General features: G+C 39.5%; 1 protein-coding gene across 1 annotated transcript in view; it reads left to right on the forward strand.

Moving 5' to 3' along the window:
- FAM204A (family with sequence similarity 204 member A) overlaps positions 1–24,555 on the forward strand; it is a 64,867-nt gene that overhangs the window by 20,104 nt on the left and 20,208 nt on the right. The gene's annotated exons all lie outside the window — the stretch shown is intronic.

A 24,555-nucleotide genomic window follows, 5' to 3' on the forward strand; every position in this document is an offset into this window, starting at 1 on the left:
TCTATCATACTTATAATATGCTCTTTCTGAATCATGAAAGTTTAACTTTGCTTTCATGTCCCGTTAAAGATTGTCCTGGCGTGCTGACAAGATGCTACATAGATGAATAAATGTTAGTTACGTTTTATTGTGCTTGATTTATTGGAACATTCTGATACAAAAATAACATGCTAGCTTACTATCTGTTTAACACCTAAAAATGAGCTAAGCACATAGGTAAAGTCCTGCTCGGGGACCACACACATTGCATCTCACTAGGTGGAACCTCTGAGTATTGGTGGCAGCTGCCACTCCTAATTGGCTCACTGGCTGGGTTTTGTTTAGGTTCTGCAAAGGTTACTTTTTCCAAGTGCAGTTTTACCTTTGTGTTGAACATCTTTGTGGTGTTATTCACACACAGATATTCTTGTATCAGTAATGCTAAAGGACATGTTCCAACCAGTTAGTATCATTGTGTAAATCATCTCTGTAAAATCCTGGTGTTATAGAAAATATGTTCAATAGTTTGCAATCTAGGCTGCATTATTTTGTTGTAAATAGTTGGGAGCAATAAAGGGAAATTAAACCCCAAGTTTTTCTTTCATGCTTCAGATAGAGAATACAATTATAAACACCATTACAATTTACTTCTATTATCTAATTTGCTTCATTCTTTAGATAGTCTTTGTTGAAAAAATAGCAATGCACATGGGTGAGCCAATCACACGAGACATCTATGTGCAGCCACCAATCTGCAGCTACTGAGACTATTTAGATATGCTTTTCAGCAAATGATATAAAAGAATGAAGCAATAAGATAATAGAAGTAAATTAGAAAGTTGTTTAAAATTACATCTTCTTTCTAAATCATGGAAAAAAAAATTGGATTTCATATCCATTTAAAGCCCATTGTGATCCATTTGGGATTAAGAGACTCTCCATGCCGATAAATCCATAACTGTATTGTATGACATTGGATAAGATTATGACCGTAGCAGCAGAGCATTTAAACAACTTGAAATAACCAAAATCATGTGCATCAGATAATTATGTGCTTCAGTGGTAATAGACGTTTGAGTAGAAGTGGCCTGCCATATCTGTTGTAAGAGTTATTGTCGTCATCTTCCTGCATTGTTTCATCAAGGAGCCGGACCTCATGGTGTTGTACAGCAGTGATGTAAAGCGAGGTGTATCAGCTTGCACTCGTTAACTGGGTAATTTCTTCCCAAAGATGCACTTACTGGAGCAGACTGATAAACTCTTTGCTTTGGGGCACAGTTCCCAGAGTGCTTTAATCCAGTTCCTGTCGTAATAGGTGAAACTAATTTCTGATGTATAACATTTCTAAGCCTTTAAATAGTGTCTTGGAAGCATCAGCTTTGATGGAATGAAACAGAGCCAATGAAACAAATAACAAACACACCATGGATCTGCAAGCTTGTAAATAAAGGAGCAAAATCAATGTCTCCACTTAGGGAATCTGAAATCTTTACTATAGAAAGCAAGTACAGCCTCAAAGTGCACATCATAACGCTCGGCACTCCAAGTCAATGCACTGCAACCCAGGAAGATGGGCATCCAATCAAGATGAGAAAGCTTGATGTACTTGACCACTTGATACTGAATACGACCTTGCAAGTTCTCTCCATAGACATTTGGCAGGATCATTCTTTGCTGAAAGATTACACGTCGGTCAATTTTAAGGCATAGCATGTTATCTCACCGTACACAGCAGTACATCATTTGCCTGGGGTACTGATTACCAGTCTAAGCAGCAAAGCTTTGCAATAAGCCTTTATCCCTTCTGACCAAACACCCAGGATCAGTGTTAAGATGGTATTGATTCAGTCTAAAACACCCAGCAGTGGATGTTTGTTTATTTGTATCTATAATGCTTGGATAATTACACATACTGATTACAAGCCACTGGTTAAAGGGTTTAGCAGAGGTTGTGCTGGAAAGAGACAGGTTAATAAACATGTTATGTCTCCATTGTTTAGTGCCATTATGTAAATGAGATTGACCGGCATGAAGAGGGAAAATGCCAGTTTCTGCTAGATGGGCTCTTCCATTCATGCCAACGATAATACTTCACAGAATGCTCTAGAAATGAACATTTGTTTATGACGCCATTAGGCAATCTGAGTTGCTGGCTAACCTTGAGCTGGTGATTGTTAGAAGCCAGTTGTCTCTGTGTTGGGAGAAATGATATCCTGTGACTTCTGTTTTGGGAATTCTCTTTCTTTTCCCATTTCATTTTGTTTAAAGAGACATTGATGTACTCGCCAATCAGAAGCTCACAAAACTGGCACCTTTGCCAATCTCAAAAGTAGAATAAATATATAAAAGGCGAAGCCATTTTTTTTTTTTTTTAACATTAAGTTTATTGCAGACTTTCTTGGCTATGTAGCCTTAGAATTAAAGTTGCTGCTATGTGACTTTAAAGGGACAAGAAACTCCGAATTAAACTTTTATGATTCAGATAGGACGTGCAATTGTATAAACCACTGTAATTTACTTACATTATCAAATGTACTTTGTTAAAAAATCATACTAGTTAGGCTTAGCAGCATGCACACACAACTTGATTACTACATATTTAACATTGTTACAAATGCTGCTTTCATATAGTACTCAAGCTATGTGCACACCTGACACTTCTTAGGCATGAAGCAAGACAACATTAAAATTGATTAAATACTTTTTTTTTTTTTTTTTTTAAATTGCATTCACTATCTAAATCATGAAAGTGACTTTCATATCCCCTTAGTAACCAGCTCATAAGGAACAGAGATTTCTAGATGACTAATATTGCCATTAACACATCCTTAGGACTTTACATAAATCTTGTTACACGTACTATGATTTTGTATAGAAATGCAGATTAAGCTCATTAGACTTATAATATAAAACAACGGTTTGTTTTCCATGACTCTGCTCGGCAAGCAAGTGGTTACAGCTGCCTGTCAGGGGACAGGTAACTAATACTGTGTAATTTGACATTATTAAATTGTCTTAGCAATTGTCGCGTCTCACAGACGTAATAGTAATGTCACTGCAGACAAGGTGCAGCACTCAGGGGCTTGTAATATTCTATAGAGAGGCAGATTAAAAGATGTCATTTCCTGGGAAACTTTAATCTCGCCAGTTTTAAACATCTGTGGCTTTGAACAACAGATCAATTAGTTTTCTAGCTTCTGAATTTGTAGCTTGCAAATATCATGTAACTGTCAATTGGTTTGGTCTCCCAGGAGATTTCTGTCCTATTCTCATGACTTGGTTGTGTTTCTGTTAGAGCATATTTCCTTTTTTTCAATCAATGGAACTAAATCAAATGTTTTAAAATGTGTTTTTGTCGTTCGAGTTAGAGAAATATTTTCATTTTTAGTCCATCCTGTCATTTGCTTATGGTGATAGCATCTCTGTTTTTGTTTCTGGTTTGTGCTGTCATATATTGCTTCAACTATTGGACTTATACATGCCGACTTGGAGGGAAACGTGCCAACCACGTGCAGTGCTCATTTCATCACTTGTGTGATGCTCACATACTAATACGATTCTGGACCCCTCCTATATAAAATAAGCGTGTGCCAAGTCGTGAAGAAAATAAATGATACCAGACTGACCTATGGGAGCAGTATATATATATATATATTGTATGCAGATTGCTGTAATAAAACTACACATTTTTATAAAATAGATGTGTAATATATCATTTTGTAGCAACTGATTCGGTTCTGATTAACATATCCATGCGGTTTTTTGGTTGTGTTTTTTTCAAAGCAATTAAGGGTACATTGCCATTTTTTGTCTGTTGCATCTAAAAGGGGGACATCAAAGTGCAGAAAGAAAAGGCTCTAATGTGTTTAAATGGACATAAAACCACATTTCTTCTGTTATGTGTGATCAGTCCACGGGTCATCATTACTTCTGGGATATAACTCCTCCCCAACAGGAAATGCAAGAGGATTCACCCAGCAGAGCTGCATATAGCTCCTCCCCTCTACGTCACTCCCAGTCATTCTCTTGCACCCAACGACTAGATAGGATGTGTGAGAGGACTATGGTGATTATACTTAGTTTTTATAACTTCAATCAAAAGTTTGTTATTTTACAATAGCACCGGAGCGTGTTGTTGCCTCTCTGGCAGAGTTTGAAGAAGAATCTACCAGAGTTTTTACTATGATTTTAACCGGAGTAGTTAAGATCATATTGCTGTTTCTCGGCCATCTGAGGGAGGTAAAAGCTTCAGATCAGGGGACAGCGGGCAGATGAATCTGCATTGAGGTATGTAGCAGTTTTTATTTTCTGAATGGAATTGATGAGAAAATCCTGCCATACCGTTATAATGAAAAAACATGTATGTATACTCTACACTTCAGTATTCTGGGGATGGTATTTCACCGGAATTACTCTGTTAAAAGTACACTAAACCTTTTAATAGGTATTTATCATGTTAAACGTTTTTGCTGGAATGTAGAATCGTTTGCATTTCTGAGGTACTGAGTGAATAAATATTTGGGCATTATTTTTCCACTTGGCAGTTACTTGTTTTAATTGTGACAGTTTCGTTTCTCTCTCACTGCTGTGTGTGAGGGGGAGGGGCCGTTTTTGGCGCTCTTTTGCTACGCATCAAAAATTTCCAGTCAGTTACTCTTGTATTTCCTGCATGATCCGGTTCATCTCTAACAGAACTCAGGGGTCTTCAAACTTCTTTGGAGGGAGGTAGATTCTCTCAGCAGAGCTGTGAGACTTATATATTGACTGTGATTAAAAAACGTTGCTCTGTAATTTTTATTTTCAAATTTAATTTACTAATGGGAACAAACCTTTGCTAAAAGTTGTGTTGTTTTTAAGGATTGAGACTATAACTGTTTTTCAGTTCATTATTTCAACTGTCATTTAATCGTTTAGTGCTTCTTGGAGGCACAGTACGTTTTTGTTAAATAAGATTGTAACCAAGTTGCAAGTTTATTGCTAGTGTGTTAAACATGTCTGACTCAGAGGAAGATACCTGTGTCATTTGTTCCAATGCCAAGGTGGAGCCCAATAGAAATTTATGTACTAACTGTATTGATGCTACTTTAAATAAAAGCCAATCTGTACAATTTGAACAAATTTCACCAAACAGCGAGGGGAGAGTTATGCCGACTAACTCGCCTCACGTGGCAGTACCTGCATCTCCCGCCCGGGAGGTGCGTGATATTATGGCGCCTAGTACATCTGGGCGGCCATTACAGATAACATTACAAGATATGGCTACTGTTATGACTGAAGTTTTGGCTAAATTACCAGAACTAAGAGGCAAGCGTGATCACTCTGGGGTGAGAACAGAGTGCGCTGATAATACTAGGGCCATGTCTGATACTGCGTCACAGCTTGCAGAGCATGAGGACGGAGAGCTTCATTCTGTGGGTGACGGTTCTGATCCAAACAGATTGGATTCAGATATTTCAAATTTTAAATTTAAATTGGAAAACCTCCGTGTATTACTAGGGGAGGTTTTAGCGGCTCTTAATGATTGTAACACTGTTGCAATACCAGAGAAATTGTGTAGGTTGGATAAATACTTTGCGGTACCGGCGAGTACTGACGTTTTTCCTATACCTAAGAGACTAACTGAAATTGTTACTAAGGAGTGGGATAGACCCGGTGTGCCGTTCTCACCCCCTCCAATATTTAGAAAGATGTTTCCAATAGACGCCACCACACGGGACTTATGGCAAACGGTCCCTAAGGTGGAGGGAGCAGTTTCTACTTTAGCTAAGCGTACCACTATCCCGGTGGAGGATAGCTGTGCTTTTTCAGATCCAATGGATAAAAAATTAGAGGGTTACCTTAAGAAAATGTTTGTTCAACAAGGTTTTATATTGCAACCCCTTGCATGCATCGCGCCGATTACGGCTGCGGCAGCATTTTGGATTGAGTCTCTGGAAGAGAACCTTAGTTCATCTACGCTGGACGACATTACGGACAGGCTTAGAGTCCTTAAACTAGCTAATTCATTCATTTCGGAGGCCGTAGTACATTTAACCAAACTTACGGCTAAGAACTCAGGATTCGCCATTCAGGCACGTAGAGCGCTGTGGCTAAAATCCTGGTCAGCTGATGTAACTTCTAAGTCCAAATTACTTAATATTCCTTTCAAGGGGCAAACTTTATTTGGGCCCGGTTTGAAAGAAATTATCGCTGACATTACAGGAGGTAAGGGCCACGCCCTACCTCAAGACAAAGCCAAAGCTAAGGCTAGACAGTCTAATTTTCGTCCCTTTCGGAATTTCAAAACAGGAGCAGCATCAACTTCCACTGCACCAAAACAGGAAGGAGCTGTTGCTCGTTACAGACAAGGCTGGAAACCTAACCAGTCCTGGAACAAGGGCAAGCAGGCCAGGAAACCTGCTGCTGCCCCAAAGACAGCATGAACCGAGGGCCCCCGATCCGGGACCGGGTCTAGTGGGGGGCAGACTCTCTCTCTTCGCCCAGGCTTGGGCAAGAGATGTTCAGGATCCCTGGGCGCTAGAGATCATATCTCAGGGATACCTTCTAGACTTCAAATTCTCTCCCCCAAGAGGGAGATTTCATCTGTCAAGGTTGTCAACAAACCAGATAAAGAAAGAAGCGTTTCTACGCTGTGTACAAGATCTGTTATTAATGGGAGTGATCCATCCGGTTCCGCGGTCGGAACAAGGACAAGGGTTTTACTCAAACCTGTTTGTGGTTCCCAAAAAAGAGGGAACTTTCAGGCCAATCTTGGATTTAAAGATCCTAAACAAATTCCTAAGAGTTCCATCGTTCAAAATGGAAACTATTCGGACAATCTTACCCATGATCCAAAAGGGTCAGTACATGACCACAGTGGATTTAAAGGATGCTTACCTTCACATACCGATTCACAAAGATCATTACCGGTATCTAAGGTTTGCCTTCTTAGACAGGCATTACCAGTTTGTAGCTCTTCCATTCGGATTGGCTACGGCTCCAAGAATCTTCACAAAGGTTCTGGGTGCCCTTCTGGCGGTACTAAGACCGCGAGGAATTTCGGTAGCTCCGTACCTAGACGACATTCTGATACAAGCTTCAAGCTTTCAAACTGCCAAGTCTCATACAGAGTTAGTTCTGGCATTTCTAAGGTCGCATGGATGGAAAGTGAACGAAAAGAAGAGTTCTCTTTTTCCTCTCACAAGAGTTCCATTCTTGGGGACTCTTATAGATTCTGTAGAAATGAAGATTTATCTGACAGAAGACAGATTAACAAAGCTTCTAAATGCATGCCGTGTCCTTCATTCCATTCAACTCCCGTCAGTAGCTCAATGCATGGAGGTGATCGGCTTAATGGTAGCAGCAATGGACATAGTTCCCTTTGCACGTCTACATCTCAGACCGCTGCAATTGTGCATGCTGAGTCAGTGGAATGGGGATTACTCAGACTTGTCCCCTACTCTGAATCTGGATCAAGAGACCAGAAACTCTCTTCTATGGTGGCTTTCTCGGCCACATCTGTCCAGGGGGATGCCATTCAGCAGGCCGGACTGGACAATTGTAACAACAGACGCCAGCCTACTAGGTTGGGGCGCTGTCTGGAATTCTCTGAAGGCTCAGGGACAATGGAATCAGGAGGAAAGTCTCCTGCCAATAAACATTCTGGAATTGAGAGCAGTTCTCCATGCCCTTCTGGCTTGGCCCCAGTTAAAAACTCGGGGGTTCATCAGGTTTCAGTCGGACAACATCACGACGGTAGCTTACATCAACCATCAAGGAGGGACAAGAAGCTCCCTAGCAATGATGGAAGTATCAAAGATAATTCGCTGGGCAGAGTCTCACTCTTGCCACCTGTCAGCAATCCACATTCCGGGAGTGGAGAACTGGGAGGCGGATTTCTTGAGTCGCCAGACTTTTCATCCGGGGGAGTGGGAACTTCATCCGGAGGTCTTTGCCCAAATACTTCGACGTTGGGGCAAACCAGAGATAGATCTCATGGCGTCTCGCCAGAACGCCAAACTTCCTCACTACGGGTCCAGATCCAGGGATCCGGGAGCGGTTCTGATAGATGCTTTGACAGCACCTTGGAACTTCGGGATGGCTTATGTGTTTCCACCCTTCCCGCTGCTTCCTCGATTGATTGCCAAAATCAAACAGGAGAGAGCATCAGTGATTCTAATAGCGCCTGCATGGCCACGCAGGACTTGGTATGCAGATCTAGTGGACATGTCATCCTGTCCGCCTTGGTCTCTACCTCTAAGACAGGACCTTCTGATACAGGGTCCATTCAAACATCAAAATCTAACTTCTCTGAAGCTGACTGCTTGGAAATTGAACGCTTGATTTTATCAAAACGTGGTTTTTCTGAGTCGGTTATTGATACCCTGATACAGGCTAGGAAGCCTGTTACCAGAAGGATTTACCATAAGATATGGCGTAAATACCTATACTGGTGCGAATCCAAAGGTTACTCCTGGAGTAAGGTTAGGATTCCTAGGATAATGTCCTTTCTACAAGAAGGTTTAGAAAAGGGTTTATCGGCTAGCTCATTAAAGGGACAGATCTCGGCTCTGTCCATCTTGTTACACAGGCGTCTGTCAGAAAATCCAGACGTCCAGGCCTTTTGTCAGGCTTTAGCTAGGATCAAGCCTGTGTTTAAAGCTGTTGCTCCACCATGGAGTTTAAACTTAGTTCTTAACGTTTTACAGGGTGTTCCGTTTGAACCCCTTCATTCCATTGATATAAAATTGTTATCTTGGAAAGTTCTGTTTTTAATGGCTATTTCCTCGGCTCGAAGAGTCTCTGAGTTATCAGCCTTACATTGTGATTCTCCTTATCTGATCTTTCACTCAGACAAGGTAGTTCTGCGTACTAAACCTGGGTTCTTACCTAAGGTAGTCACTAACAGGAATATCAATCAAGAGATTGTTGTTCCATCCTTGTGTCCAAATCCTTCTTCAAAGAAGGAACGTCTTCTACACAATCTGGATGTAGTTCGTGCCCTCAAGTTCTACTTGCAGGCAACTAAAGATTTTCGCCAAACTTCTTCCCTGTTTGTCGTTTATTCTGGACAGAGGAGAGGTCAAAAAGCTTCTGCTACCTCTCTCTCTTTTTGGCTTCGTAGCATAATACGTTTAGCCTATGAGACTGCTGGACAGCAGCCTCCTGAAAGAATTACAGCTCATTCCACTAGAGCTGTAGCTTCCACTTGGGCCTTTAAGAATGAGGCCTCTGTTGAACAGATTTGCAAGGCTGCAACTTGGTCTTCGCTTCATACTTTTTCCAAATTTTACAAATTTGACACTTTTGCTTCTTCGGAGGCTATTTTTGGGAGAAAGGTTCTTCAGGCAGTGGTTCCTTCTGTATAATGAGCCTGCCTATCCCTCCCGTCATCCGTGTACTTTTGCTTTGGTATTGGTATCCCAGAAGTAATGATGACCCGTGGACTGATCACACATAACAGAAGAAAACATAATTTATGCTTACCTGATAAATTCCTTTCTTCTGTTGTGTGATCAGTCCACGGCCCGCCCTGTTTTTTAAGGCAGGTAAATATCTTTTAAATTATACTCCAGTCACCACTTCACCCTTGGTTTCTCCTTTCTCGTTGATTCTTGGTCGAATGACTGGGAGTGACGTAGAGGGGAGGAGCTATATGCAGCTCTGCTGGGTGAATCCTCTTGCATTTCCTGTTGGGGAGGAGTTATATCCCAGAAGTAATGATGACCCGTGGACTGATCACACAACAGAAGAAAGGAATTTATCAGGTAAGCATAAATTATGTTTTCTTTCTTTCTCTATTTAGATAGAGCATGCAGTTTTAAACAACTTTCCGATACTGGGAGCTAGATGAACATATTAGGTGAGCCAATAACAGGCATATAAGAGCATCCAGCTCCCAGTAGTACATTGCTGCCCCTGAGCATTCCGATGTATTCTTTTAAACAAAGGATAGGAAGAGAACAAAGCAAGTTGTAGAATAGAAGTAAATTGGAAAGTTATTTAAAATTGCATTCACAATCTGGATAATGAAAAGAGAATTGGATTCTATGACCCTTTAAGCATTTTATTATTGCCCTATTGCTTGTATATAACTTTAATTGCTGCAAAGGGGATAACTTCTGTTAAAGAGCAGTAATGCACTCCTGGAATAACATTGTGTGAGCCAGTGACTAGAGGCTTCTGTGTGTATATCCACCAATCACAGCTAGTACTCTATTGATGCTCATGAGCCTACCTAGGTATGATTTAAAAAAAACAAGGGAACAAAGTAAATTTGAAAATAAAAGTAAATTAAAAAGTCTTTTAAAATTGCATGTTCCAGACCTCCCAGCTGTCCTGTTTGAGAGGGACAGTCCTTGTTTCTGAGCTTTGTCCCTCTGAGACAGTTCTATGTCCCTATTTGCAGAATTTCCCTTAGCCCCACCCACAGAGCACACAGACACACCCACAATCCCGCCCACTAACCACCCCCCTGCCAGCATGGTTCCTCCCACTAAACGGCACCCATCAATTTCCTGTGTCCCTTATACCCTGCTACAAATGTTAGGAGTTATGATGCTCTATTTGAACCATGTTGTTCTGCTTATGGAGTGTCCTCATCCACCAATCAGCCAGTGACCCTTTAAGTGGCTAAAGAGCACTCATTACCAGGCATATGATTTCTGGTGAACAATGAATGGGTTAAATGATGTAGCGCATCATACACAACATGTTAACTGATCTGTATTGTGTAGCAATAATGAAACCCATAATAGGCTACCGAATCATTGCCACGTGTCAACAGCAATATTTAGTATTGCTTCTGAGAGAGAGAAATACAAGAAAAGATTTGGCTGTTACAAGTCTAATTAAAGAAAGACAATGCTTGGTTTACACTGTAGATTTTTTTTTTTGCAGTCAAATTAATCAGCGTGTTTTTCTCTTTTAATTAAAACCATTTTAGTAAATTAAAGCCCACAGCAAAACACATATATAATTTGTTTGTAATTAGCTCTTAATTGGTGGTAGTTGAAGCTTAGCACCCTTGGTTTCTTTCTTCATGATTGCCATTTTATTAGCAGGCTAGTCATTAATTAATCTTTTTTTTTCTAATTAGCTTATAAAACTGTTGATGGCACATTATTGTAAATGTGATTTTAAGTTCAAAGCGTGTTAATAAGCTTTCTTAGAAGAACGGAGATAAAGAAATAGCTGAAAACACTACCACTGTTATTTTATTCCAAATTCGCTCCTCATTGGAAACTGCATGAAACATCTCAAAATCAAGGTGATCTTATAGACGCACAAGCGCATCTATAATTCGTGGGCACAGATGTTCTAAACAGAGCTAAGATTCTATGAATGAGCGGAAAGCAGCACTTTATAATAAATATTAATCAATTATTCAGTTTTGAATCAAATTTTATCTAGTACGTCCTTTAAAGGAATAAAGTCAAAATTAAAGGGATAGGAAAGTCAAAATTAAACTTGCATGATTGAGATAAAGCAGGTCATTTTAAGACGCGTTTAAATTCACTTCTATTTTCAAATGTGCTTTGTTCTTTTTGTATCCCTTGTTGAAAAAAAATACGCACATATCCTAACTTGTGGGAGCTAGCTGCTGATTGGTGCCTGCACACATTTGTTTCTTGTGATTGGCTAGCTAGATGTGTTTATCTAGCTGCCAGTAGTGCAATGCTGCTCCTTCAGCAAAGGATAACAAGAGAATAAAGTAAATTTGATAATAGAAGTAAATTGGAAAGATGTTTTTAATTGTATGTTTTATCCAATTAATGAAAGAAAATGTTGTTGTTTCCTATCCCATTAAATTGCATGATTCAGACAGAGCATGCAAATGTTTAAATTTTGTGATTGGCTTATGACTGTCACATACTGCTTATTTTTCTTGTCTTTTTATTATTCATTTACGGGTTATGCAATCCTATTGTATTTAATGGTCCTTTAAAGGGACAGAATACACCAATTTCCATATAACTGCATGTAATAGACACTACTATAAAGCATAATATGCACCGATACTGATCTAAAAATCCAGTATAAAGCCGTTTGAAAACTTACTTAGAAGCTCCCAGTTTAGCACTGTTAAAAAGATTTTATATATATATATAGAAGTGGTTCTATAGCAGAAAAAGCACATGAAAACGCTCTTTTACACAAACAGGAGCAAGCTGGAGTAGGTATACATTAGTATTCTCCTAAACCTTTAGGGCTTGGTTAGGAGTCTGAAAATCAGTGCAATGTTATTTGACAATAAGCGAAACTATACTTTTTTATTTTATTAAAAATCTGTATAGGCTATATAAATAGATAATCTACAAAACATTTATGCAAATAAAAATCTAGTGTATAATGAATGTTCATTTAAGATAATTGTATTTAAATGGTTTATTATATAGATTTTAAGCATAATTGGCTATTTTTAAACATATATATTAAACATTTTGACATGGTAATATAAAATGATAAATCGTATGTGTGTGTATGTATATATATATATATATATATATATATATATATATATATATATATATATATATATATATATATATATATATATATATATATATATATACACACACACACACACAAACCTGCAATATACTTTCATGATTTCTTTCTTTCTAATGACACGATGAGTCCACCGATCATCAACTATTGGGAATATCACTCCTGCCTAGCAGGAGGCGGCAAAGAGCACCACAGCAAAGCTGTTAAATATCACCTCCCTTCCATCCAACCCCAGTCATTCTCTTTGCCTATGTTAGAGCAAGGAAGTGATAAAGTTAGGTGTTGGAAAAGAAGATTCTTCAAGCAAGATTTTATTATTTTTTAAGTGATGCAACATTTTGCTGCTTTGTTTTAGGGTGTAGCTGTAGTCCATATCAGTCTCTTCAGTAGAGCAGTGGTGGCTTTCTAGCAATGGTGAATTTGTCGGGTATAATCGTCACTGCGCCTCCCATATACTAATGCTGCCCTATTTCCTAAAGCCTGAGTAAGTTTATTCAGTCTTTGCATTTTTTTCCACAGGTCCATGTTGGGAATCATGCCTCTCAAACCTAGTGAGCTGTCTTGCTGCCGGGCAGATTTACAAAGGTAAGTGCTGACTTTTTATTTTCTGGGAATAAAAGATGGCACTTTACTATAATATAATTTGGGACATAATAAAGTAATTCTCTTATGACTTGGAGAGTATTTATTATGGGCAGTAATAGCAGGCACTGGGGACGAGGAGTAGGCTCAGAGGTGGTGTTTTTTAACTGAAGTATAAAATGGCATTAATATACTTTTAAAAGACTTGAGGGAAGTTTTTTTTTCTTGTAACGCCCACGATGGGCGGGGCTAACGTAAGCGCCAAAATTTGTTGCACACTTCCCCTTCATAGTTCCTGTGTTCTGTGACACAGAAGACTTCGTCTCAGTTTTTGGGCCATATTACGGACTTCATCTGACAGAATATATAGATTGAGTCCAGATCATCTAACAGCCTATAATCTCCGGTGTTAGTCAGGCAGGTAAGCACCTCAGCAAAGTTAAGCTGAGGTGTAAAGGTGTCCGGAGTATTTAATTATTACTTATGTTATGTTATTTTCTTGCAGAAAAATAAAGCAGTTTATTTTAGAGATTTAAAGGCACAGTAACACTCTTTTTGTGAGGTATTTTTTTTTTAATAAAATATCAACTTTCTATCTATTCAGTTTTTGTGGTAAATAAAGATGGACCAAAAGGCCCTGCAAGATGTTACATGTTCTTTATGTTTTGATGCTAATGTTGAACCACCAATCCCTTTCTGTTCCTCATGTATTGAGAGAACTTTACGTTATAGGGATAGACTTTTCTCTGAGCCAACATTGTCTAGGGCGGATGCTGTTCAGGAGTCTTCTGACAATGTTCAAAATATACCGCAGCTTTCTCCTCAAGTGTCCCAAAACGTAGTGTCCATACAGCCAGTGCCCTGCGTTTCCTCCATTACTCCATCTGGATTTACTTTGCAAGACATCGCTTCTCTCATGTCCTCTGCGGTTTCTGATGCGTTGTCTGCTTTTCCCATGCTGCAGGGAAAGCGCATGAGGAAAAGTAAACAATCAGTAAGTGAGGTTACTGACACAGTTGTTGCTATTTCAAATGCCCCCTCACAGAAGCCTGAGGAGGAGGATAATTCGGTAGCATCTGAAGGGGAAATCTCAGACAGTGTAATTCCTCCTGCTGATACGGACGTTGTATCCTTCATGTTTAAGCTAGAACACCTCCGTTTTGTTACTTAAGGAGGTTTTAGCTACCCTGGACGACTCCGACACTACCGTCGTAGTCCATCCTAAGAAGTCTAGTAAACTAAACAAGTATTTTGAAGTGCCCTCCATGCTGGAGGTATTTTCTGTACCAGATAGGGCTACAGAGATCCTTGCTAAGGAAATCTATTTCAAAAGATGTTTCCTATAGAAGACTCTATCAAGGAGTCTTGGCAGACGGTACCCAAGGTGGAAGGGGCAATTTCCAAACTAGCCAAGAGAACTACTATTCCAATAGAGGATAGTTGTTCCTTTAAGGATCCTATGGATAAAAAGTTAGAGGGGTTACTCAAGAAGATGTATGTACCCCAGGGTTTACAATGGCAACCCGCGGTTTGTATTGCTACGGTCATTAGTGCGGCCGCATACTGGTTTGATGCATTGTCTGAATCCATTCGGACAGACACTCCCCTCGAAGAAATCCAGGATAGGATTAAGGCCCTTAAATTGGCCAACTCCTTTATTAAAGATGGTTCCCGTCAGGTTATTAAGCTAGGAGCTAAGATTTCAGGTTTTGCCATACTGGCTCGCAGAACTTTATGGTTAAAATCTTGGTCTGTGGATGTGTCATCTAAGTCTAAACTTTTGGCGATTCCTTACAAGGGAAAGACCTTGTTTGGGCCTGGTTTGATGGAAATAATTTCTGATATTACAGGAGGTAAAGGACATTTCCTCCCTCAGGATAAGAGAAATAAACGAAAAGGACGTCCTTCCACTCCCTCCTCCAAGCAGGAGCAGTCTAAGCCTTCCTGGAGGCCCAATCAGTCTTGGAACAAGGGAAAGCAATCCAAGAAGCCTGCTGTTGAGTCAAAGACAGCATGAAGGGCCTGCCCCCGATCTGGGACTGGATCTTGTGGGGGCAGATTTTCATTCTTAACTTAGGCTTGGGTTTGAGATGTTCAGGATCCCTGGGTGGTGGACATTGTTGTCCCAGGGATACAAACTAGAGTTCAAGACCTTTCCTCCCAGGGGCAGGTTTCTGCTTTCAAGATTATCTGTAGACCAGACAAAAAGAGAGGCGTTCTTATACTGTGTACGGGACCTCTCCGACCTGGCAGTGATAGTTCCTGTTCCAATGCAGGAACGGGGTCTGGGGTTCTATTCCAATCTGTTCGTGGTTCCCAAAAAGGAGGGAACCTTTAGACCAATTTTAGATCTCAAGAGTCTAAACAAATTTCTCAGAGTGCCGTCCTTCAAGATGGTAACTATTCGTTCCATTCTTCCTTTGGTCCAAGAGGGTCAATTTATGACAACGGTGGATTTAAAGGGACAGTCAACCATAGAATTGTTATTGTTTTAAAAGATAGATAATCCCTTTATTACTCATTCCCCAGTTTTGCATAATCAACACATTTATATTAATGTACTTTTTACATTTGTGATTACCTTGTATCTAGGAACCTTCTTCCAGCCCCCTGATCACATGACTGTGACTGTTTATTATCTATTGTCTTAAATTTAGCATTGTATTGTGCTAGATCTTAAATAACTTTCTGTGCCTGAACACAGTGTTATCTATATAGCCCACTTTCTGTCTCTTTGTGTTGAAAAGAGATTTAAAAAGCACGTGATAAGAGGCAGCCCTCAAAGGCTTAGAAATTAGCATATGAGCCTATCTATGTTTAGTTTAAACTAAGAATACCAAGAGAGAAAAGCAAATTTGATGATAAAAGTTAATTGGAAAGTCAATTAAAATTAAAAGTCCTATCTGAATAATGAAAGTTTAATTTATACTTGACTGTCCCTTTAAAGGACGCGTACCTGCATGTTCCCATCCACAGGGACCATCACAAGTTTCTAAGGTTTGCATTTCTAGACAAACACTTCCAGTTTGTGGCCCTTCCATTCAGTCTTGCCACAGCTCCCAGAATTTTCTCAAAGGTTCTGGGATCCCTGCTAGCGGTGCTCCGATTGTGGGGCATTGCAGTGGCACCTTATCTGGACGACATTCTAGTTCAGGCGCCTTCCTTTCAACAAGCAAGATCACACACGGAAATGTTCTCTTTCACGGATAGAAGGTGAATTTGGAAAATAGTTCCTTAGTTCCAAATACAAAGGTAATTTTCTTGGGAACCATAATAGATTCCTTTATCAATGAAGATTTTTCTGACAGAAGTCAGGAAATCAAAGATTTTTTTATTCTTGCCTAGCACTTCAGTCCTCTCCTCGGCCATCAGTGGCTCAGTGCATGGAGGTAATCAGGCTTATGGTAGCGGCAATGGACATCATCCCGTTTGTCCGTTTCCACCTCAGACCTCTGCAGTTAAGCATGCTCAGGCAGTGGAACGGAGATTATGCAAATCTGTCTCCGCGATTACAGCTGGAGCAGGAGACAAGGGATTCTCTACTTTGGTGGTTGTCTCTGGATCATCTCTCCCAGGGAACCTGCTTTCGCAGACCCTCTTGGGTGATTGTGACAACAGATGCCAGCCTTCTGGGATGGGGAGCAGTCTGGGGCTCTCTAAAGGCTCAGGGAACTATCAACCATCAGGGAGTAACTCGAGGATCCTTGGCCATGACAGAGGTGGGCAGAGACCAACAATTGCTGTCTGTCGGCAATCCACATTCCAGAACTGGACAACTGGGAGGCGGACTTCCTGAGCAGGCAGACCTTTCACCCGGGAGAGTGGGAACTCCATCCGGAAGTGTTTTCCAGCCTGATTCTCAGCCGGAATTGGATCTCATGGCATCTCTGCAGAATGCCAAGCTTCCGAGGTACGGGTCAAGGTCAAGGGACCGTCAGGCTGTACTAATAGACGCTCTGACGGTACTTTGGAATTTCAGTCTCGCATACCTATTTAATCCGTTCGCTCTGCTACCTCGGGTCATTGCTCGAATCAAGCAGGAAAGGGCGTCGGTGATCCTCATTTCACCGGTGTGGCTTCGCAGGATTTGGTATGCAGACCTGGTGGACATGTCATCGCTTCCATCTTGGAGACTTCCGTTGAGGAAGGACCTTCTACTTCAAGGGCCCTTCCTTCACCCAAATCTAGTTTCTCTGAAGCTGACAGCTTGGAGATTGAACGCTTAATTTTATCCAAGCGTGGATTTTCAGAATCGGTCATTGAGACCATGATTCAGGCTCGTAAACCTATGACTAGAAAGATTTACCATAAGATATGGCGTAAATATCTATATTGGTGTGAATCCAAGGGCTACTCTTGGAGTAGAGTTAGGATTCCTTGAATTCTGTCCTTTCTCCAAGAAGGTTTGGAGAAGGGTTTATCGGCAATTTCCCTATAGGGTCAAATATTTGCCTTGTCTATTTTGTTACATAAGCGTCTGGCGGACGTCCCAGACGTGCAATAGTTTTGTCAGGCCTTGGTCAGGATCAGGCCTGTGTTCAAACCAGTTACTCCTCCCTGGAGTCTTAATTTAGTTCTTAAGGTTCTTCAAGGGGCTTTGTTTGAGCCTATGCATTCCTTAGATATTAAGTTGTTATCTTGGAAAGTTTTGTTTCTTGTTGCTATTTCATCTGCTCGTAGAGTGTCAGAGCTCTCGACATTACAGTATGAGTCTCCTTACCTTATTTTTCATTTGGATAAGGTGGTTTTACGTACTAAATTAGGGTTTCTCCCTAAAGTAGTTTCTGATCGGAACATTAATCAGGAGATTGTTGTTCCTTCCTTGTGTCCTAATCCTCCTTCTCAGAAGGAACTGCTTCTGCACAATCTGGACATGGTACGCGCACTAAAATTCTATTTACAGGCGACTAAGGATTTTCGTCAGTCTTCTGCTCTGTTTGTGGTATTCTCTGGGAAACGTAAGGGACAGAAAGCTACGGCTACTATTCTTTCTTTGTGGCTGAAGAGTATCATTCGCTTTGCCTATGAAACTGCTGGACAGCAGCCTCCTGAGAGAGTTACAGCTCATTCTACGAGGGCTGTTTCCTCTTCCTGGGCATTCAAAAATGAAGTTTCTGTGGAACAGATTTGCAAGGCTGCAACTTGGTCCTCTCTTCACACTTTTTAAAAATTCTATAAATTTTACACACTTGCTTTGGCTGAGGCCGCTTTTGGGAGAAAGGTTCTTCAAGCAGTGGTGCCTTCCGTTTATGTTCACTGTCTTGTCCCTCCCTTATCATCTGTGTACTCTAGCTTGGGTATTGATTCCCAATAGTAATTTGATGATCCATGGACTCATCGTATTATTAGAAAGAAAACAAAATTTATGCTTACCTGATAAATGTATTTCTTTCTTGACACGATGAGCCCACGGCCCGCCCTGTTCTTTAGACAAGTTGGTATGTTATAAACTTCAGACACCTCTGCACCTTGTTGCTTCCTTTCTCTCCTTTACTTCGGTCGAATGACTGGGGTTGGAGGGAAGGGAGGTGAGATTTAACAGCTTTGCTGTGGTGCTCTTTGCCGCCTCCTGCTGGGCAGGAGTGATATTCGTAATAGTAATTAGATGATCCGTGGACTCATTGTGTCAAGAAATAAATACATTTATCAGGTAAGCATAAATTTCGTTTTTGGCCCCTATTCCTGTAATTCCACTCTGATATTGTGAGCTTTTCGGTTTGTTAGAAATGGAAGTGCAGAACCCATTATTCCTTACAGCCATTGGCTGCACACTCTAGTGACCTATTTATTACTGTCCCTGATTGGACACAACATAGAAAGTAACCTAAGTTACAACATGACAACTCCCATTGTTTTATAGACATTTTATTAACCCCTTAACGACTCATGTCTTGCACAAATTGTCTTGCACAAATTGGTCTTTAAAGACCAGCGACGTACCCTGTACGACAGGGGTTTAAATCGTCTGGAAGCGATCTTGATCGCTTCCAGTCGCTTTCCGGTTATTGCAGTGATGCCTCGATATCGAGGCATCCTGCAATAACGCCCCTTGGCCATCCGATGCAAAGAGAGCCACTCTGTGGCCCTCTCTGCACCGGACATTGATGGCCGGTATCGTTGGTGGGTGGGAGCTGACGTGGGAGGCGGGTGGGCGGCCATCGGTGGGCCCTATGACGTCGAAGGGGGCGTGCACGGGGGGTGGGCGCGTGCACGGGGGGGAAGCGGGTTTGAACGTCTAAACTACAGAATTTTTTTTGGATGAAAGAGGGATAGAGTGGGGTCAAATTTAATTAAGATAAAAAAAAACATCTAAGGGATCTGGGAGGGGGTGGGGGTTGGTCTTTGTGGGGGAAGCTACACTACAGAAAAAATAAATACAATTTAAAAAAAAAAAGCTTTTTTTTTTTTTTTTTTTTTTAGTAAACTGGGTACTGGCAGACAGCTGCCAGTACCCAAGATGGCTACCAATAAGGTAGAGGGGGAGGGTTAGAGAGCTGTTTGGGGGGGGGGGGGGAATCAGGGAGGTTGGGGGCTAAGGGGGGATCCTACACATCAGCATATGTAAATATCCTAAAAAATATATATATATTTTTTTAAATACCTTTTATTTTAGTACTGGCAGACTTTCTGCCAGTACTTAAGATGGCAGGGACAATGGTGGGGTGGGGGAGGGAAGAGAGCTGTTTGGGAGGGATCAGGGGGTGTGATGTGTCAGGTGGGAGGCTGATCTCTACATTAAAGCTAAAATTAACCCTGCAAGCTCCCTACAAGCTAATTAACCCCTTCACTGCTAGACATAATACACGTGTGATGCGCAGCGGTATTTAGCGGCCTTCTAATTACCAAAAAGCAACGCTAAAGCCATATATTTCTGCTATTTCTGAACAAAGGGGATCCCAGAGAAGCATTTACAACCATTTGTGCCATAATTGCACGAGCTGTTTGTAAATAATTTCAGTTAGAAACCTAAAGTTTTGTTATTAAAAATTTAAAGTTTTTTTTTTTTCATTTGATTGCATTTGGCGGTGAAATGGTGGCATGAAATATACCAAGATGGGCCTAGATCAATACTTGGGGTTGTCCACTACACTAAAATTAACCCTAGAAGCTCCCTACATGCTCCCTAATTAACTCCTTTACTGCTGGGCATAATACACGTGTGGTGCGCAGTGGCATTTAGCAGCTTTCTAATTACCAAAAAGCAACGCCAAAGCCATATATGTCTGCTATTTCTGAACAAATGGGATCCCAGAGAAGCATTTACAACCATATGTGCCATAATTGCACAAGTTGTTTGCAAATAATTTCAGTGAGAAACCTAAAGTTTGTGAAAAATTGAACAATTTTTTTATTTGATCTCATTTGGCGTTGAAATGGTGGCATGAAATATACCAAAATGGGCCTAGATCAATACTTTGGGATGTCTTCTAAAAAAAAATATTTACATGTCAAGGGATATTCAGGGATTCCTGAAAGATATCAGTGTCCCAATGTAACTAGCGCTAATTTTGAAAAAAAGTGGTTTGGAAATAGCAAAGTGCTACTTGTACTTATTGCCCTATAACTTGCAAAGAACATGTAAACATTGGGTATTTCTAAACTCAAACAAAATTTAGAAACTATTTAGCATGGGTGTTTTTTGGTGGTTGTAGATGTGTAACAGATTTTGGGGGTCAAAGTTAGAAGTGTGGGGTTTTTTTTCCATTTGTTCCTCATATTTTATAAAAAATGTTATAGTAAATTATAAGATATGATGAAAATAACGGTATCTTTAGAAAGTCTATTTAATGGCGAGAAAAACGGTATATAATATGTGTGGGTACAGTAAATGAGTAAGCGGAAAATTACAGCTAAACACAAACACCGCAGAAATGTAAAAATAGCCCTGGTCCTTAAGGGAAAGAAATTGAAAAATGGCCTTGTCCTTAAGGGGTTAAAATAATGATGCTTGCAAATTATGTGTTTAACCCCTGAAAAGGGACGATAATGTTTTAAATAAAGACATTAAAAGTCAAAATTCTTTACCATTAATGCCTACTTACATATTTTTTAAAAAAGTTGCAATGAGCTTTTCAGAATTTATTTTCCCTGATTTTACTGTAGTTTAAAGGACCAGTAAATACAGTAGATTTGCATAATCAACAAATGCATGATAAAAAGACAATGCCATAGCACTTAGTATAAACGTCAAATGAGTAGTAGATTTTTTTTTCTGACAAATTTCAGTTATGTCTATTTCCACTCCTCCTGTATCATGTGACAGCCATCAGCCAATCATAAATGCATATACATATTTTCTGTCTTGCACATGCTCAGTAGGAGCTGGTGACTCAAAAAGTGTAAATATAAAAAGACCGCACATTTTTCTAATGGAAGTAAATTTGATTTTTTTTTTTAATTGCTGCTCTCTCTAAATCATGAAAGTTTAATTTTGGCTTGCGTGTCCCTTTAACTTTGAAATTTAGTGTTTTCACTCACCTCAGAGAGGCTGGAATTCAGTCTGTGGAACTCAGAACCCTGACACTCCTAAGTGCTGCATCGTGATTGGATGATACATGCAGTAGCTTGCTGTTATCTGTCCCTAATTGGCCGCAGCAAAGGAAATAAGATAAACAACATTCTAAAGACTTCTCATGGGTGTTTTCTGCACCTGCAAAACTATACACTTTTTTTTTTCTAACAAAATGTTACATTTAAATGTTTTAAAAACATTTATTTGTCTGCAGATCTTTTGTAATTTCAGTGATTAAAGGGACAGTATTGTCAAAATTAAACTTCCCTGATTCAGAAATAGAATGCCATTTTAAACAGATTTCCAGTTTACTTCTATTATCTAATTTGTTTTGTTGTTTTGGTATCCTTTGTTGAAAAGCATACCTATGTAGGCCCAGGGGTTAACTAATCCCTCTTACTGCATTTTTTTGTTTCTTTCTTAACCCTTTGTCTTATTCTTAATTTCCCTTAACCCATCTTCCAGACTCACTGCCCTCTTCTTCCTTTTACTGTTCTCCCTTTTCTCATTCTTTTCACACCTTTATTGCTCATCTTATACTCTTGTTATTTCTATCTCCTTAGTGGTTGCAACAATCCTGATTTTAGCAGGAATTTATATTACTGAAAACCTCACCAACTCATGTACGTTGGCATCCTATTAGCTTGTACAAGGGCTATGCATAATGGGTTTACCTGGTGGTCTTTCATGAAGTTGTAATACTCTTCTAAATTACTTCATGTGTATTTAAATCAATAAATACAAATACGCAACTAATAATGACAATTATAATAGCCGTGTGATCATATATTAAAGGGACAGGCTGTTGTTAAGATCTAGCGTGTTTATTTTTTATTAAACTAACTTTTATAACTATAAATGTAACACATTAAAAGGATGTGCCATGCGTGTACTTATACCACTGTTGATTGGCCGAGCAGCACACTTGGTGCACAATTTTAAGAAGGTTATTTAATAACTGGATATAATTTGTAAGTTTTTACCCCATAAAAAGAGATCGATGGCAATTAAGGCCAACACAAGTTCAAAAACTGTTTTTTTTATATAAATTAAAATACAGGAGAAGCAGTGCGAACGCCTGACGCGCGTTTCGCCAACTGCTTTCTCAAAGGCACCTTGGCATCAATCTCTTTTTATGGTGTAAAAACTTAATCTCCATTAGAAACTGCATGTACTTCAACTTTTCATGGAGATAACCCACACTTGATTATAGAACGGGGGTATTATGCTTGCGAGCTCTGGGGCAAATTTTGCTTAAATACTGATAGCTTTTCTCCATACCCAGCCGTTCTTAGTGGTAGAAGTAGATACCCTATAAATTAGATATAATAGAAAATATTTATGTACCGCTACCTTTATGTGGTAGTAATATAAATATAATTTTTTGGCTTAGGTATATTTCTTCATACCGACATCTATACAGGAGAAGTGTGTGATACAACTTTGTGTTCCTGTCTTGAACACAATTTTAAAACTTTGTTTTCTATGTACATTATGGATGATACTGATGTCATTCCTTTTTAAATAAAAGTTAACACTAGGGATATTTGGAGTCTGACTCATAGTCAGAACAATTTTACAATTTGCATTATAGGAAAATGGTATGTAGATAGGATGGTGGTGTGCTGTGATATCTCGCAATAGAACTATCCTACTTAAGAACTGATTGTGTAACAGAAATAGTGATTCTTTTGAATCTTACTTATGTTATTACCCCAGACCGCCTCAATCAAACTATAAAGACTACCAGCGAACACACTGACTAACACATAATAGGTTTTTCTGTATCTCCATAATATCAGATGGTGTGATAAAATATATTTTTTATATGTTTGCAAATTTTAACATTGAATAAATAAGTAACATTTTAATGAGTTACAGCTGTCCTCCGGCCCATGTCTTATTTGATACAATAAGTCTCTTATTTAAGTGTGCCATATAATACCTTTTGTGCGCTGTTCTCCCTTTTCATTGATAAATTTATATTTCGGTATTAGGCACTGCCTTTATAGGGATACCCGGTCTACCCTTCTATAGATATATAAGAGACTTAACAACTTCCACTTACCTCCTTTTAGAGAGTTTTTTTCTGAAATGCATTTCTGTCAAAAGAATAATAAGGGGGCAGTCTGCAGAGGCTTAGATACAAGGTAATCACAAAGGTAAACTGTATGTTAAAGGGACAGTCTACTTAAAAAATATTGTTTAAAAAGATAGTAATCCCTGTATTGCCCATTCCCCAGTTTGCATAAACACTGTTATATTAATATAATTTTTACCTCTAGAGAGGTAAAGAGATAATGTTATCTATATGGCCCACATGAACTAGCACTCCCCTGTTGTGAAAAGCTAATAAAAAAGCATGCGATTAAGAGATTGTCTGTAGTGGCTTAGAAACAGGCAGACATTTAGAGGTTTAAATGTTATAAAATAAATTACTATAACAATGTTAGTTGTGCAAAGCTGGGGAATGGGTAGTAAAGGCATTGTCTATCTTTTTAAACTAACACAAATCTGGAGTAGACCGTCCCTTTTAGCACACAATTATATACAATAAATAGTGCAATAACCTGATCTAACACATTAGATCATTTTCTTTTTTGCCTTTTTATATTCATTTAAAGGGACATGAACCCCAAATAGTTTCTTGTGTGATTCAGACAGAGCATGTGGTTTTTAAACAGCTTTTAAATTTACTTCTATTATCTAATTTCCTTCATTTTCTTGGTTTACTTAGTTGACAAGCATACCTAGGTAGGTTCAGGACGGAGAGCTAGCTGCTGATTGGTGGCTGCACATAAATACCTCTTGTTGTTGGTTCACTAGATGTGTTCACCTATCTCCCAGTAGTGCACTGCTGTTCCTTCAATAAAGGATACCAAGAGAATGAAGCACATTCGATAATAGAAGAAAATTGGAAAGTTGCGTAAAATCACATGCTCTATTTGAATCACTAAAAAAAATTGTTTCATGTCCCTTTAAGTAGTATTTCT

The sequence above is a fragment of the Bombina bombina genome, chromosome 9 (genome assembly GCF_027579735.1).
Source record: "Bombina bombina isolate aBomBom1 chromosome 9, aBomBom1.pri, whole genome shotgun sequence".
Taxonomy (NCBI): domain Eukaryota; kingdom Metazoa; phylum Chordata; class Amphibia; order Anura; family Bombinatoridae; genus Bombina; species Bombina bombina.